This window comes from Rattus norvegicus, chromosome X (genome assembly GCF_021556685.1).
Source record: "Rattus norvegicus strain SHRSP/BbbUtx chromosome X, alternate assembly SHRSP_T2T, whole genome shotgun sequence".
Classification (NCBI taxonomy): Eukaryota; Metazoa; Chordata; class Mammalia; order Rodentia; family Muridae; genus Rattus; species Rattus norvegicus.
Window position 1 is genome coordinate 106723538 of NC_141554.1, and position 13226 is coordinate 106736763.

Here is a 13226-nt window from a genome sequence, read left to right on the forward strand (position 1 = left end):
ACTGGTTCTTCCCATTTTTATTTTTACGGCAACAGATGATCAATACTTCAAGGAAATTGCTGGCATTCTTCCAGGGTTCGTGTTCATTCATTTCATGTTCACAGTGTAGGTATGAGTGTAGGTTGGGCCTTCACAGTTGAAGAGTGAGACATCACTCTGAAAAGTACGTGCTGTCATCTGTGCTCTCCTGGTCCCTGGTCTATAGATGATCCTGCACTCAGAACAACCCGACCCTGCTACATCTCAAAGATCCCTGGTGCTGCCTTGTGTCCAGTCTGGCACTCTGCTGGGTTAGTGACAATGACCACAGCAGTACCACAGAGACCAACATCTGAGCCTGCCTGGTTCAGAGGTCCACACACCTGCCGTGAATATGAAAGGGGGCTGAGCTGCCTCCCGTCCACATAGACATGTGCACACTGTGGTTGGGAAACAGCTGTGGCCATACACTTATTTTGGTTTCTCTGACTGTGGTAGGAAGGGCATCATGAACACAAGTAGCTAGGCGAGGAAAGGGTTAAGTCCAGCTTAACCTTCCTGATTATGGTACATCATTGAGGAAGTCAGGACAGGCCTTCAAACAAAGCAGGAACCTGAGGCAGAAACTAGAGCATGGTGCATGGAGGAACTGAGACATTCCCCCTTAAAAGAAAAAAAAAGTTGAAAATTGAAAAGTTTAGGTTTCCCAAGGAAGCAGACTGGGCACCTCAGAGGGAGCTACTGACATGGATGATGATGATGGATGGCTCTGACAAGGGAGGATGAGCTCAGAGCTCAGTCGGTTCTTGGGACATCTGGTCCAGGAAAACAAGGCAGCCAGAGCTGAGTCCATTCCTGGAATTTCCTGAAGTGGAAACGTTAAAGGTTCTTTGCACAGTCAGGTGTGTTGGATGGTGTTTTGCTGGGGCAAGCATGTGAAGGAGTGTTTTTCTGCAGTGGACTCAGGTGAGAGACTAACACAAACTTGTGTGAAGGAATGTTTGGCTGAAGCAGACACAGGAGAAGGACGCTCTGCTAAAGCAAACACAGGGCAGGATCTGTGAGGAAAGATTCTTTGCTAGCAACAGGCATGCATTGGTCCCCCTCACATTGCATAGTTGAGCTACCTTTGTCAGGACTCCTCGGGGTCGGACTGACTAGATGCACTGCTGAGGCAAGACGCATGCTGAGACAAGAGCCGAAAAGTCCCTGGAACGGACAGGTCCCCATAAACAACGAGTCTCAGTTTTTCCTGTTTGGAGGACACCTGGCACTATGTCCTGTGCTTCTTGAAATACACAGATTCTGGGGCCATAGGCTTACACTGTCAGGCAGGGAATATATGCTTCCCTGCAGGAAGTCCTAAGAGGAAGTGACATTGGAATCAGTGGTTGACCCTCTCCTGTACTTGCCCATGTCCTCCAGGGGACAAAAGTGCTGCTCACAGTATCCCCTTGTCACTGTTCCCCTCCACTGGAGCCAGTAATCACAAGCCAAGTTAGGAGACAGGGGGATGATGGACTTAGACATGATGTCCCCAGGAATGACCTGAGCACACAGATGCCGGCATCTGGATGTAGCTGTACCTGAAGTACCTGACATGCTGCCTCTGGTGTTCCTGGACTCCCAGGTGAGCCTCGCTCTTGCACCAGTGCTTCCGGGATGGGTATGGGGGGATGACCTAGGAAAAGGTGAACTCTGGTAAACAAGGGAAGTCTGCCTGAATTCTCACATAAGAATCCCCAGTGTGCCTGGTCTCCTAAGTGAGAATCCATGACCTGCTGTACTTTCCCAGTAGACTCACTGTGTCCCTTCCCTTGAGTGAGACCTTTGTGTCTCCTCCCTTGGTAAGATGCTTGTGTCCCCTGTGCTAACAGATGATTCTCCTGGGTTCCTCTGCATTTCCAGGCGAGCCTTTCATTTCTGTGCACGTCCAAGATGAACCCGTCCTTATCCCTTTAGAATGAGTTGAACCAGCATCCCCATGATTAAACAGTTTCTTTGAAGTGCCCAGCATCTGATAAAGCAGCCTTCCCATCCCTCCATGAGTTACTTGACCCCTGAGGGGCAGCTAACCCCTGCCCCTTCAAATCCCGTGGCTGACTTTTGAGGGCACACACATTTCACAGCTACTGACCTCAGAGTGTTTGCATTCCTGGGTCTCTGTTGCGCAGCTCTTGGGAGATGAGTCCCACTGAAACACATACACCTCCTGATGAGAGTTCCGGGTGGTTGTGTCTCTTCCTGATGAGACTCTCTGCTGACTCACCATTACCACAGGAGAGTCTCTATGCCACTTGAACCTTGACACTTGACTCCTTGGTAAATGTGCACCAGGAAACATGACAGACAGAACAGTACACCTTTGCTTTATGGCAAGTCTCTCTAGTGTACTTCTGCTCCCAGGAGATTCTCCGTAGAGATCAGGCACTTCCGGGTGAGAGGTCAGGTTGCTAGTGCACTCCCACTTGACCCTGTTTTAAGCCTCTATACTTCTGCCTGCTGTGTCCTGCTGCACAGCAGTCTCCCACAAGTCTTTGTAGAACTGTGAGGCTCCCCCAGGCACCAGCACTTCCACAGGAGTGGCCTGGTCACAGACACCTGCAGCCAAGAAGCCCTAGGGCAGCTGACCTTCCTTTGTTCCTGTCCTTCAAGGAAGGACACCCTACTGCTTCTCCTGGAGCTGCTCATATTCCATGGGGAACTTACCCCAACACCCAGGTGAGATTCCTCGGTGCCACAGAGTTCCCTGTCTGTCTGTCTTGCTGATGTGCCTGCCCTTCCACTGCTGAACCTCTGGTACCCAGGACAATAAGTGGGTGACCCTGGCCTCTCTCAGCTCTCTTGGTGAAATTCTCTGGTGGATATGCATTTCCAGGAGAGATCACATGGTACATCTGTACGTCCAGGTGAGACTTCCTGGTGCTCATGTGTTCTGAGGTGTGACAGGGCTATTGTATCTCTCCTTGAATGCCAGGCACCTTGTGGAACCTTTGCTCTAAGGTGAGTCTCCCTGATACTTGTAGATCAAATACCCTCGTGAACGTGCTCTTGTGGATGAGTTTTACCCTGATTCATACACTCCTATAAGAGCACCCAAATCACATTACACATCTCAGCATCTCACCCTCAGGTACTAAGCCTCTGAAATCAGGCGCTCCATGGCACCTGCGTCTGCAGGTGGTCTCTCTAGTTGCATTGTGTTTGCAAGCGAATCCTGCAGCCACATCTGCTTGGCTATTGAACTTTCGGGGAAGACTCTGGTGCACCTTCAGGTCTGGGTGATGATCCTTGGCATACACAGAATTCAAAGTGAGGAACCTTTGTGCTGGTGACTCTCAGATAAATTCCCATGCTGCAGCTGAATACACAGGAGAGACTTGCTGGTGCAAATGCAGTTCTCTCTGTTATACCTGCTTTTCAGAGAATGGGCCATCTGGGTCGACCTCCAGTTCCTGTCATGTCATACAGGACCTGCTTTTCCCGAAGAGTCTTTCTAAGCTGCTTCAGACCAATTGGGATTCTCAAACATGCAATCATCTCCAGATGTGATTCTGTGGGTTGCATGCAATCATCAAGTGCAAGGGGCATTTGCACTATCAGCTGAGTCTCCTGTTGCACCGGTTCCTCCGGATGAAACTTCCTGTTGGACTGGCAGGCATAGATGGGAGTAACTGATGCACTTGAGTTCTCAATTCTGGACTGTGCTGGCTCGAATATGCTTGGCCCAGGGAGTGGCACTCTTAGGAGGGGTGGCCTTGTTGGAATAGATGAGGCTTTGATGCAGGAAGTGTCTCAGCATATAGGCTGAATTTGAGGTCCCCTGCTGCACAGACTCTGCCCAGTGTGGAATGAGAGCCTCCTCCTGTCTGCCTGAAGAAGACAGTGAGTCCCATTCTGCTGCCTTTGGATTAGGATGTGGAACTCTTGGCTCCTCTGTCACCATGTCTGCCTGGATGCTGCCTTGCTTCCTGCCATGATGATAATGGACTGAACCCGTAAAACTGTAAGCCAGCACAATTTAAATTGTTTCTTTAGAACAATTCCCAGCACTAAAACCCTAACTATGATAAGTATTCTTGGAGCATCTGAATTTCTAAGAAATTCTGTGGTTCACCTGCTCTCACAAGTGAATGTCCCTGGTGCAGCTCAAGCCCATATGATCACCACTGGTACATCTGCCCTTGCAGCTAGCCTGTCCCCTGCACCTGTGCTCCTAGCAAGTCAGCCTGGAGCACCTGACATGTAACGTCAATCATGGTGCTGCATCTGTAGTTGCAGGTGGTACTCCCTGATATGCCTGCAGATTCCGATGAGGACTGCTGTGACACGTATACATCCAAGTGCTATCGCCTGCTGCACCTGCACTTCTGGATGCCACATCCTGATGTATCTTCCCTCTGATGTCAGAGCTGGTGGCACACCTGCCCTCCAGGTGAGGCTCCCCTATGGATACGTATTCATTGTCAGAGTACTACAACTCCTCAAGCCTTCAGTTTCCCCTAATCCTGCATTTCTGGTTGAGCTGCTTTCCTGCCCTGGGACTCTTATGTCTCATTCTGAGGGCAGCCGTGGACTGTCTTCTGCAGGCAGCCAGAGGGGACTCTCTTTCAATGCTGAGCAGAGACAGAGCACTAGGAAACCTTAAAATCCACCTACATGGACGCACCTATTCCAACAAGGCCACGCCTCCTAATAGTTGCCCTGTTCCCTAACTAAGTACATGATTGTTTGCCTGCAGCTCTACCTGAGTCTCCTCCCTGAACCTGAACTCTCCACTTACACTCTCTGCGAAAGATGAGCCACCAGAGGAACAACTGTCACGGGTATAAACAGAGCCAGTCACCATTGCTTCCTCTTTAAGTTTTAATTATCCTTAGGTGCAGTTAAATTATTATGATGGTTTGCATATGCTTGGCCCAGGGAGTGGCACTATTAAGAAGGTGTGGCCTTGTTGAAGTGTGTCACTGTCAGGGTGGGCTTGAAGACCCTCCTCCTAGCTGCCTGACGATGCCCAATCTGTTCCTGACTTGCTTCAGATGAAAATGTAGAACTCTCAGCTCCTCCTGCACCATGCCTGCCTGGATACTGCCGTGCTCCCACCTTGAGGATAATGGACTGAACCTCTGAACCTGTAAACCAGCCCCAATTAAAAGTTGTCCTTTATAAGAGTTGCCTTGGTCATGGTGTCTGTTCACAGCAGTAAACCCCTGACTAAGACAATTACTGTGTTATTCCGTTTCGCCTTCATCTATTCCAATTCTCATGGGTCGTTTCCTTGTTGAGATCCAAGTTTCTATTTGATATCCCTTCTGACTAGAGAACTTTTCCTGATACTCTTGAAGAGAACCTTTTCTGGTTTTCTAGTTTGACTTTTGGTGCTGCAATGATGCACTGATCAAAACCAGCCTAGGGAGCAAAGTGTCCATTTTATCCTGTGTGCCCAGTTCACAATTCTTCTTGGAGGGAGGGCGGAGCAGGACTCAAGGCAGGAGTCTGCCAGTAGGAAGTAAAGCAGACAGTACGGGGAAGACTGCTCACCAGTTGCCGGATTGCTTCTCCAGTCTGCTACAGGTCTGATGCAGTGCAGAACCCCCAGCCCAGGGATGAAACCATTCACTGTGGGCAGGTTCCTTCCCACCAATCAGCAATCAAAATCATTTCTCACAGACATGGCCACAGGGCGATCTGATATGTGCACTCCCACAGAGAGTCACTCTCACGTGACTGGACTATGTTAGATCTACAGCTGTACCTGAGTTGGGCACCTAATAAAGAATTCTCCCAACTTTTGCTTGAGAAAGAGTCTCATTCTCCACTATATGTATACATATATGTATGTATGTATGTATATGTACACGAAATTTGTGTGTACCTGTTTATGCATAATTGTATATTTTATTTATATAACTTTTTGCCTGCATTTGACAAGAATTTACTGGAGATTCTTATCATGGAAAAGATTTTAGGCACAATTGCAAGATTATAGATGACCTAGCTACTGTCCTCTATCGGAATTCAGGCCATGTGCCCCTGTAGTTTTCTCTCTCTCTCTCTCTCTCTCTCTCTCTCTCTCTCTCTCTCTCTCTGTCTCTCTCTCTCTCTCTCTCCCTTCCTCCCTCCCTCCCCCTCCCTCCCTCCCTCCTTCCCTTCCTTGCTCCTTCCTTTCCTCCCTCAGAGAGTTAATAATGAAACATGCTCTGTTTTGTAACCTCTCCCTTATATGTGCGTCTGCAAAATACACATTCTGTTAATGATTCTAAATGATGCCCAGGAAACATGACAAGGCTGTTGTGTTCTTTAACTCACACATCTATGGCTGCCTGCACAAGCTACGGCTAGTCAACATCTCTTCAGTCCCACCACCGGGGGAGGAGCTATTAGCCGTTGTTGATGGTTGCTATGGAAGCAGAGTTCAGGATATAGCCACTGGTAAGTTGCCTATGCTCTAGGGATACTCTCAACCCACTGGAATTTACTTAGCACTAATAGGACTCAATGGATTGGGGAGAGAGAGAGAGAGAGAGAGAGAGAGAGAGAGAGAGAGAGAGAGAGAGATTTGGATGGGGTGGAGGCAATGTCACTGGAAGGGGTCTAAGAAGGGAATAAAATGTAGATATTACCAAATGCAATGTTTGAAAATCTCAAATAATAAAAGCTTGAGGATAATGTCCCTTCACTGCATACTTAAATAATCCCCAACCCGGCCCTCTGAGACCTAGGGCAAGAGGATTGTGTGTTGAGGCCATCTTGGGCTACATAATGAAACTCTATCTTAGAATAAAGAATACACACACACACACACACACACACACACACACACACACACACACACACGACAGCTGCATTCCTGGTAGTTTTTCTCTTCTCCACCTCCAGGACTGCAATGGTGAACACAGTGCTCTAGGACATTTCCATTAGGCTTCTTGAGCCCACTCCCAAGAATCTTTAATTCTCCTCATTCTCCCCTGTTTCAAATGGAGGGATCTGTAATACTCTTCACCTATTAAGTCCTGTAGCACTTTCCTTTTCCTTTGTGGGACAGATGGACAACCCTTGGGCAGTGAGCAACCACTTCATCACTAACCACGAACCTACCTCTGTGTTTCTTGGATGTGCAGTCTGATCGGCAGCACATGAAGAGAGCTTGAACTTTCTGGTGGAATTCTCATTGTGTTCCTCTTAGGATATTGCATGTGTCTGCTGACAGTCTCTGTCCACCCATGCACTCTGGCATCTGGTTTGCTGGGTTTTGTACCAAATCTAGTGGTAGCTGTTTCTTCTCTGTGGTTCTCTTGGGTCCCACATCTCTAGTGTGTATCTGTTGACAGACAGAACCTTCCACTAGTATGTGTCACACTTTACTGCATCTCTACATGTGAAACTTTTCTGACTAGAAGCAATGGCTGCTGCTCTGTGCGGTGCAGAATTTGAATTGTGCCAAGGCTGCTGAATGAGGTTGGCTCTCCACAGGTCCAGTTTTAGGCCTGGTTGGCATGCATATGTGGTGTCCCTTGCTCTGGTTGTTAGAGATCTCCTCTTCATGCCTATCTTCTGGTTGAGTGCCCACAACTTCCAGAAGGGCAGGCAGTTCTCAGCACTGAGGGCCATCAGGGATGTTCTCTGGAGGACCCACCATGGCTTCCATTATGCACAGAGAGCTTGAAGGTCTCAAGGCATTGTATACTTTGTTTATCCTCACTGTGTGTAGCCCCACTGATTCTCTGCCCCCACAGTATCCAGCTCCCCCAGTCACCCAACACACCCAGGGGAGACCCCCCCTTGCTCCATCTGGTGGTATTGCAACTCTTGCATGCAGTAACAGAGGAGCATGAGTGGCTCTGGGAAAATCCCATGCTTCTTGCCAACTGCTATCTGCAGTGTACTTCCTGAGTCTGTCTGTTACTAACAGCTCGTCTTGGTAGGGACTGCCATTGTCTGTGACCTCACAGCAGAAGTCACAAATTAAATGTGCGTTTTCTCTTTCACAGAAGGTTCTGTTTGCTACACCTGGCTCTGCTGCTTGCACTGAGTTCTTTGAATTCTCTCAATTATAGGATAACTGCACCATCCCCCTCTCCTCTCTCCATCCACCTCTGCTCTCCCTAAAAAGTGATAGCCTCTTACCTGCTGGGTGTTTTTAGTGTGGCCACGGGTGTAGCTTCCCTGACATGGACAGAAGGCCCAATCTTGCACAGACCTTCCTGGTATCTTAACCAACTTCCTGCCCCCTCTCGCACTGTGGTTTCTGTGCCTAATGTGTTGTGTGTGTATGTATCAGTTCGGCCTGGGCACCCACAATCAGTTTTTCTCTGTATTTTGGCCATTATGGCTTACAGCAATGGTCTCTGTGTGAAAGAACAAAGAAGCTTCATTTTTAAATTACTTCAGGTTTTGTTTTGTGTTTTATGTGTCTGGGTTGTTATGCCTGTATCAGTCTGTGTACTGTGTGCATGGGCATGCAGTTCCCTAACTTGCCAGCAGAGGGAGGCAGATTCCCCTATTGCTGCAATTGCACAGAGTTGTTGGCCAACACATGGGAGCTCAGGAATTGAACACCGGTCTTCTGGAAGAGCTGCAGTGCCTGAACTGCTGGGCCATCTCTTTACCTGCCATCACCTGAAGCGAGGATTTACTTAATGAGTAGTGATTCAGCACTTGTCTGTGGCTATAAGCATCTGGAAAGCAGTGAGGGATTAACTGGTCCAAGACAGTGCTTGTAGTGTGTTCTCCTGTATGATGCATGACCTCAGTAGACACACTGAGGAAATATCTGTGTGAGGAGGCCGACACCTTTGGGCACGTGCCTGCCAAGGAGTGGAATGGCTGGGGCAAGCTCACGCGGTGTATTTCTTTGCAGGTTGCTGAGAATTCTGAAACGACACCTCCTAGCGGGCATAACACGAAGGAACGTGGCGAGCTGCTGCCTGGTGTTTTAGGATGATTGCACCAGTGACGCCTTACGTGGCTGACTCTCAGTTGAACCAGCTGGGGCCTGACACAGTGGAGACAGAGACATTGTGCTGCTGGTAGTGACACTGGTGGGAACACTCTTGGTCTCATGTTCTTCCCATTTCTGCAAAGTCATGATCCTCCTGCCTCTGTTTTCAAAGTGTTGGGATTACATCTCCACCTCAGGAAAAGGTGAGAGGGTCGGGCGGAAGGAACACTACCCATGCCCTTCGGTTACCTTTTGTACACTCTGCAGTTTGGTTATATCTTGAACATGCCCTGTAAATGATTACTGTCTGTCTTGCAGGGGACTTCAGCCATTAGTGCCTGTGCTATCTGTCTGAGTGGGAGGACAGTCCTCTGCAGAGGTAGGCAGAGTGAGCTGACTTGGGTAGAAGGGACTGCCTGGTAAGAATGCCAGTTTCCAGCAGCTGGGACATATGTATTTGTCTTCCTAGTCACTGGGCTTGGCCTCTTTGACACTGTACAGGCCACCTGCTTTTCCGTGTTTCTCTTTCTGACACTTGGCTACTTGTTCGTTCCTTTTGCCTAGCACTTTCCTCTGACTGAAGGTCACACTGTCACCCAAGCTAGCTAGCAACTCTTGATCTTCCTGCCTTTCTTGGATTTTCAAGTGTTGCTATTATAGGCTTCGATCACCACAGCCCTCTGTCAGATTTGTATCGGGTTCACAGTGCATTGTATGTCAGGAACAGCAGCCTTGGTGATGTACACAATACACATTCTCTCTTTGCCTGTCTGTTATCTTGGCTTTTTAATTTCCTTTCTGCCACTTCCTTGGACTTCTGTGTATGAATACAAATTGTTATTACTCCCACCCGTTCCCTTTATGGGCTCTGGTTTCTCTGCCACATACAGAGACCTTTTCCCTCTTAGCTCGTTAGGGACTTCCCCCATTACAAATTCTCAACTCAGTGTGTAGTTTCATTTGCTATGAACACCTGTGACCTGTTGCTCTTCGTTTTGGGATATACCACAGAATTCTGATCCATTTTTCTCCTTCAAACATCTATGCAGTTTTCCCACTATATTAACCTTAACCTGCACCTGGGACTCCTGGGAAAACAGGAGAGGTTATGCTACCCCTACCCTGTGTTCTGCAAAGAGCTGATGACAAAGACTCTCCCCATGTGACTTACAGCACAGTGTCAGCCCCCTCTCCTGACACAATGCTACACTAGACCCTGCAAGTATTTATACTTAGATTCTCTGAAGAATTGCTGCCGCTCTCCTTCCCACTAAGTCGTCAGACAAATATGCCTGTGGGCTGAACTCTGAACCATCTCTCCTTCCAGGCCCAGAGAAGGGGCTCCCTGGACCCCGAGAGCAGCACCCCAAGCCACCTGAGAAGAGGCTTCCAGAGGGAGGCATTTCCTTCTTCCATATTGTCCTGAGATCCCTGTTGCCAGTGTCCCCACACGGTTCCTTTAACTACCCTCACTCCTGTCTATAACAGGAAAACTGCCTACAGCTGTGAAGCCCGGGAACTCGGGGTCACAGCACTGACTGGCCTAGACCACTGACCTACCTTATACAAGACCCTCCTATGACAACGGACCTCTGCTGCTACAGTGGTCCTCTTCCCACTTCCTTAGTTGCCTCTCCAATAAGCAGCCACCTGCCCCACTACAACAATTCCTCCTGGTTCCTTTTACATAACCCTCTCAAATGGATTCCCTCCTGTTGTAGTCCAGATAGCTTTAGTTGACAGCAGTGCCCTTTATTCAAGTCCTTCTCTCCCCAGGAACCCAAGATGCTCCCACATTTTGTGTACAATTATCATGCACCAGACTTTGTCCTCATGTCGGCCTCTCTGCGTCAATATTGTTTATGTACAGCATGTGTCCACAGCAGTACCACCCTCAACCTTCTGCAGCAGGGTTTCTAGTACATTCTTTGTTTCTCCAAACCAGAAGTAACTTGTCCTTAAAACTCTATCTCGAGTGAAGTTATGATTGAGAGGAAGGTGTATGCTGATTTGTGGACCATTTATACTTTGTTACTTGTGCGTGTATTCGGAAGGTAGAATGGTGTTTTAATTGTTCAAAGTTTGGGACTATCTCCTCTTAATAGTTTTCCTCTGTTAAAGAGTTTACTAGAAGGCCACTGTTTGGGAGTGAAGCCCTGTAGAAGGCCCTAGGAAGACACCTGACTCCACTGTGCCTGGGAAGGTCTCCTGTGATCTCCTTCCTCCCTCAAGAGAAGGCTCCAAACTTGAGGGTCTCTGGCAGCTACAGCTGCACCTCCCATCAGACAGCAGGGAAGGGGTAGCTGACCACCTGCTCCCTAACTGCTCCCCAGGAACTTGAGATGGTTCTCTAAGGAAAGGGGGCCAGTGTTTGCTCAGTCTGTGTCCTTGGGGGATCTTCAATCAACGCTGTGAGTTGGCCATGACTTTGAAATGTGAGCTTCCTTGCTGATCATCGAGCAGTTTTGTTGCTTCATCGGGGCAGCCTGGGCAAGCATACAGATGTGCTCTGAGGAACTGGCTCTTGAGCATGGGCCTGCAGATCCTCAGTGAGTCATTGTTCTGGGTCATGCGGACTAAACAACTTTGCTCTCAATGTTCTCCAGAATTCCAGTGGGTGTGTTTAGTGAAACCATTCCCCCTGGTGGTGGGCAAGCTCTAGGGAGGTGGCTGGGCTATGTGTGAAGCCTGACCATGTGTATGTTCTTTCCCAGCCCCTTTGCAGACCAAGCCTCCTGTGGCAGGAGTCCTCGCCAGAAAAGCTCAAGCTCAAATGGGATTCAAACAACTTTTCCAGGTCCCACGTGAAGGATTTTTAATCTAAATTTTCAGTGATTAAATTTGTTGTTTGATAGTTTCATTCAGGTCCATAGTATATTGTCTTTACTCTCACCCCCTGCCCTATCTTATCTCCACAGTCCCTTTCATCCTCCTTCCTCCTTACAGGTCTCCTTCCCCCCATCATGCATGACCTTTTGTTTTGTGACCAAACCTCTGATTTTGACCAGAACTCTGTGTGGTCACTAAGACCCACACTGAGATACCATTAATACCCAGCGTGCTCATCTTCTGGTACACAACGCAAGCACTGAGTGCCCGGTCTTGGAATCTTAGGGCTAACCAAAGTTCACCAGTGAGGGATGGCGCCCCCTTGAGCAGTTCCTCATTCTATCTATGCCTTGCTGTTGACAGGCCCAACTTTGTACAGGACCAGTGAAGGCAACCACAGCTGCTGTGGGTGAGATCATGTTCAAAATGACTGTGTGATGGCCTGAAGATAACATTTCACATCCCTGACATTCTTTCCTCTCCCTCTGCAGCATTCTGTAAGCCTTAGGGGGCTGAGGTAAAAATGATTTGTGAACCACTTCACAGAAGGAAAAACATGCTTGGTACTTTAAACAGAGTCTTAAACACAGTTTAAAACCCAGGGCAAAACACCCATATGCATAAGAGTTTTAAAATTACACACACACACACACACACACACACACACACACACACACACTTATCATGGATTAAGGTGAATGATATCCAGCAGTCATTCTTAGATTATGAGACAGATGTCTCAGGTTCTCAGCTTCTAGCCCAATAAAGGGATGCAGAGGAGGAGAAAAAGATCAGTTATGTTGCCATTGCGGGATCTGCCGAGTCCCTACATCCCATATTGAGTGGGAATTTTCAGGGTAATTGAGCTGTTGTGTGTGAGGGCCTGGTTCAGCTATGAGAGCTTCCTGGAGGTGGCAGGGAGGATGGAAATTGCTTGATGTCTTGGGCAGTGCTGATTGTCATCATAACAGACTCTAGGATCACTTGGGAGATGGTCCCATAACCATGCCTGTATGGGATGATCTTGGTTATATTAATTCATGTAGAAAGATCCATCTTAATTGTAGGCATCACCTGGTGCCCTCAGAACCTTTCCTTTTGTTCCTGCCCTGACTTCCTTGGATTATGAAGTACAAAGTTATAAGATAAAAATAACCAATCCTCTATGCTTTGCTTTTGGTCATAGTGTTGTGTCACCACAAAAAAAAAATCCAAACTAAGACATCAAATTTGCACATGTTTCTTGGCTTCAGCTGTTTTATTTGTTCAGCTGTTTATAGAACAATGGTTCAAGACTCCATACCCCAATCTCCCATATTCCATGTGTGACTCTGTCACATTTTGCTGCTCCCTCATGATAGAGTCTTATCTCCTTGGGTCAGAATTGTATCTTGTATTACTTTTCACTTGCTGTAATAAATACCATGACCAAAAGCAACTTCAGGAAGAAAGTGTTTATTTTGGCATAGAGTTCCAG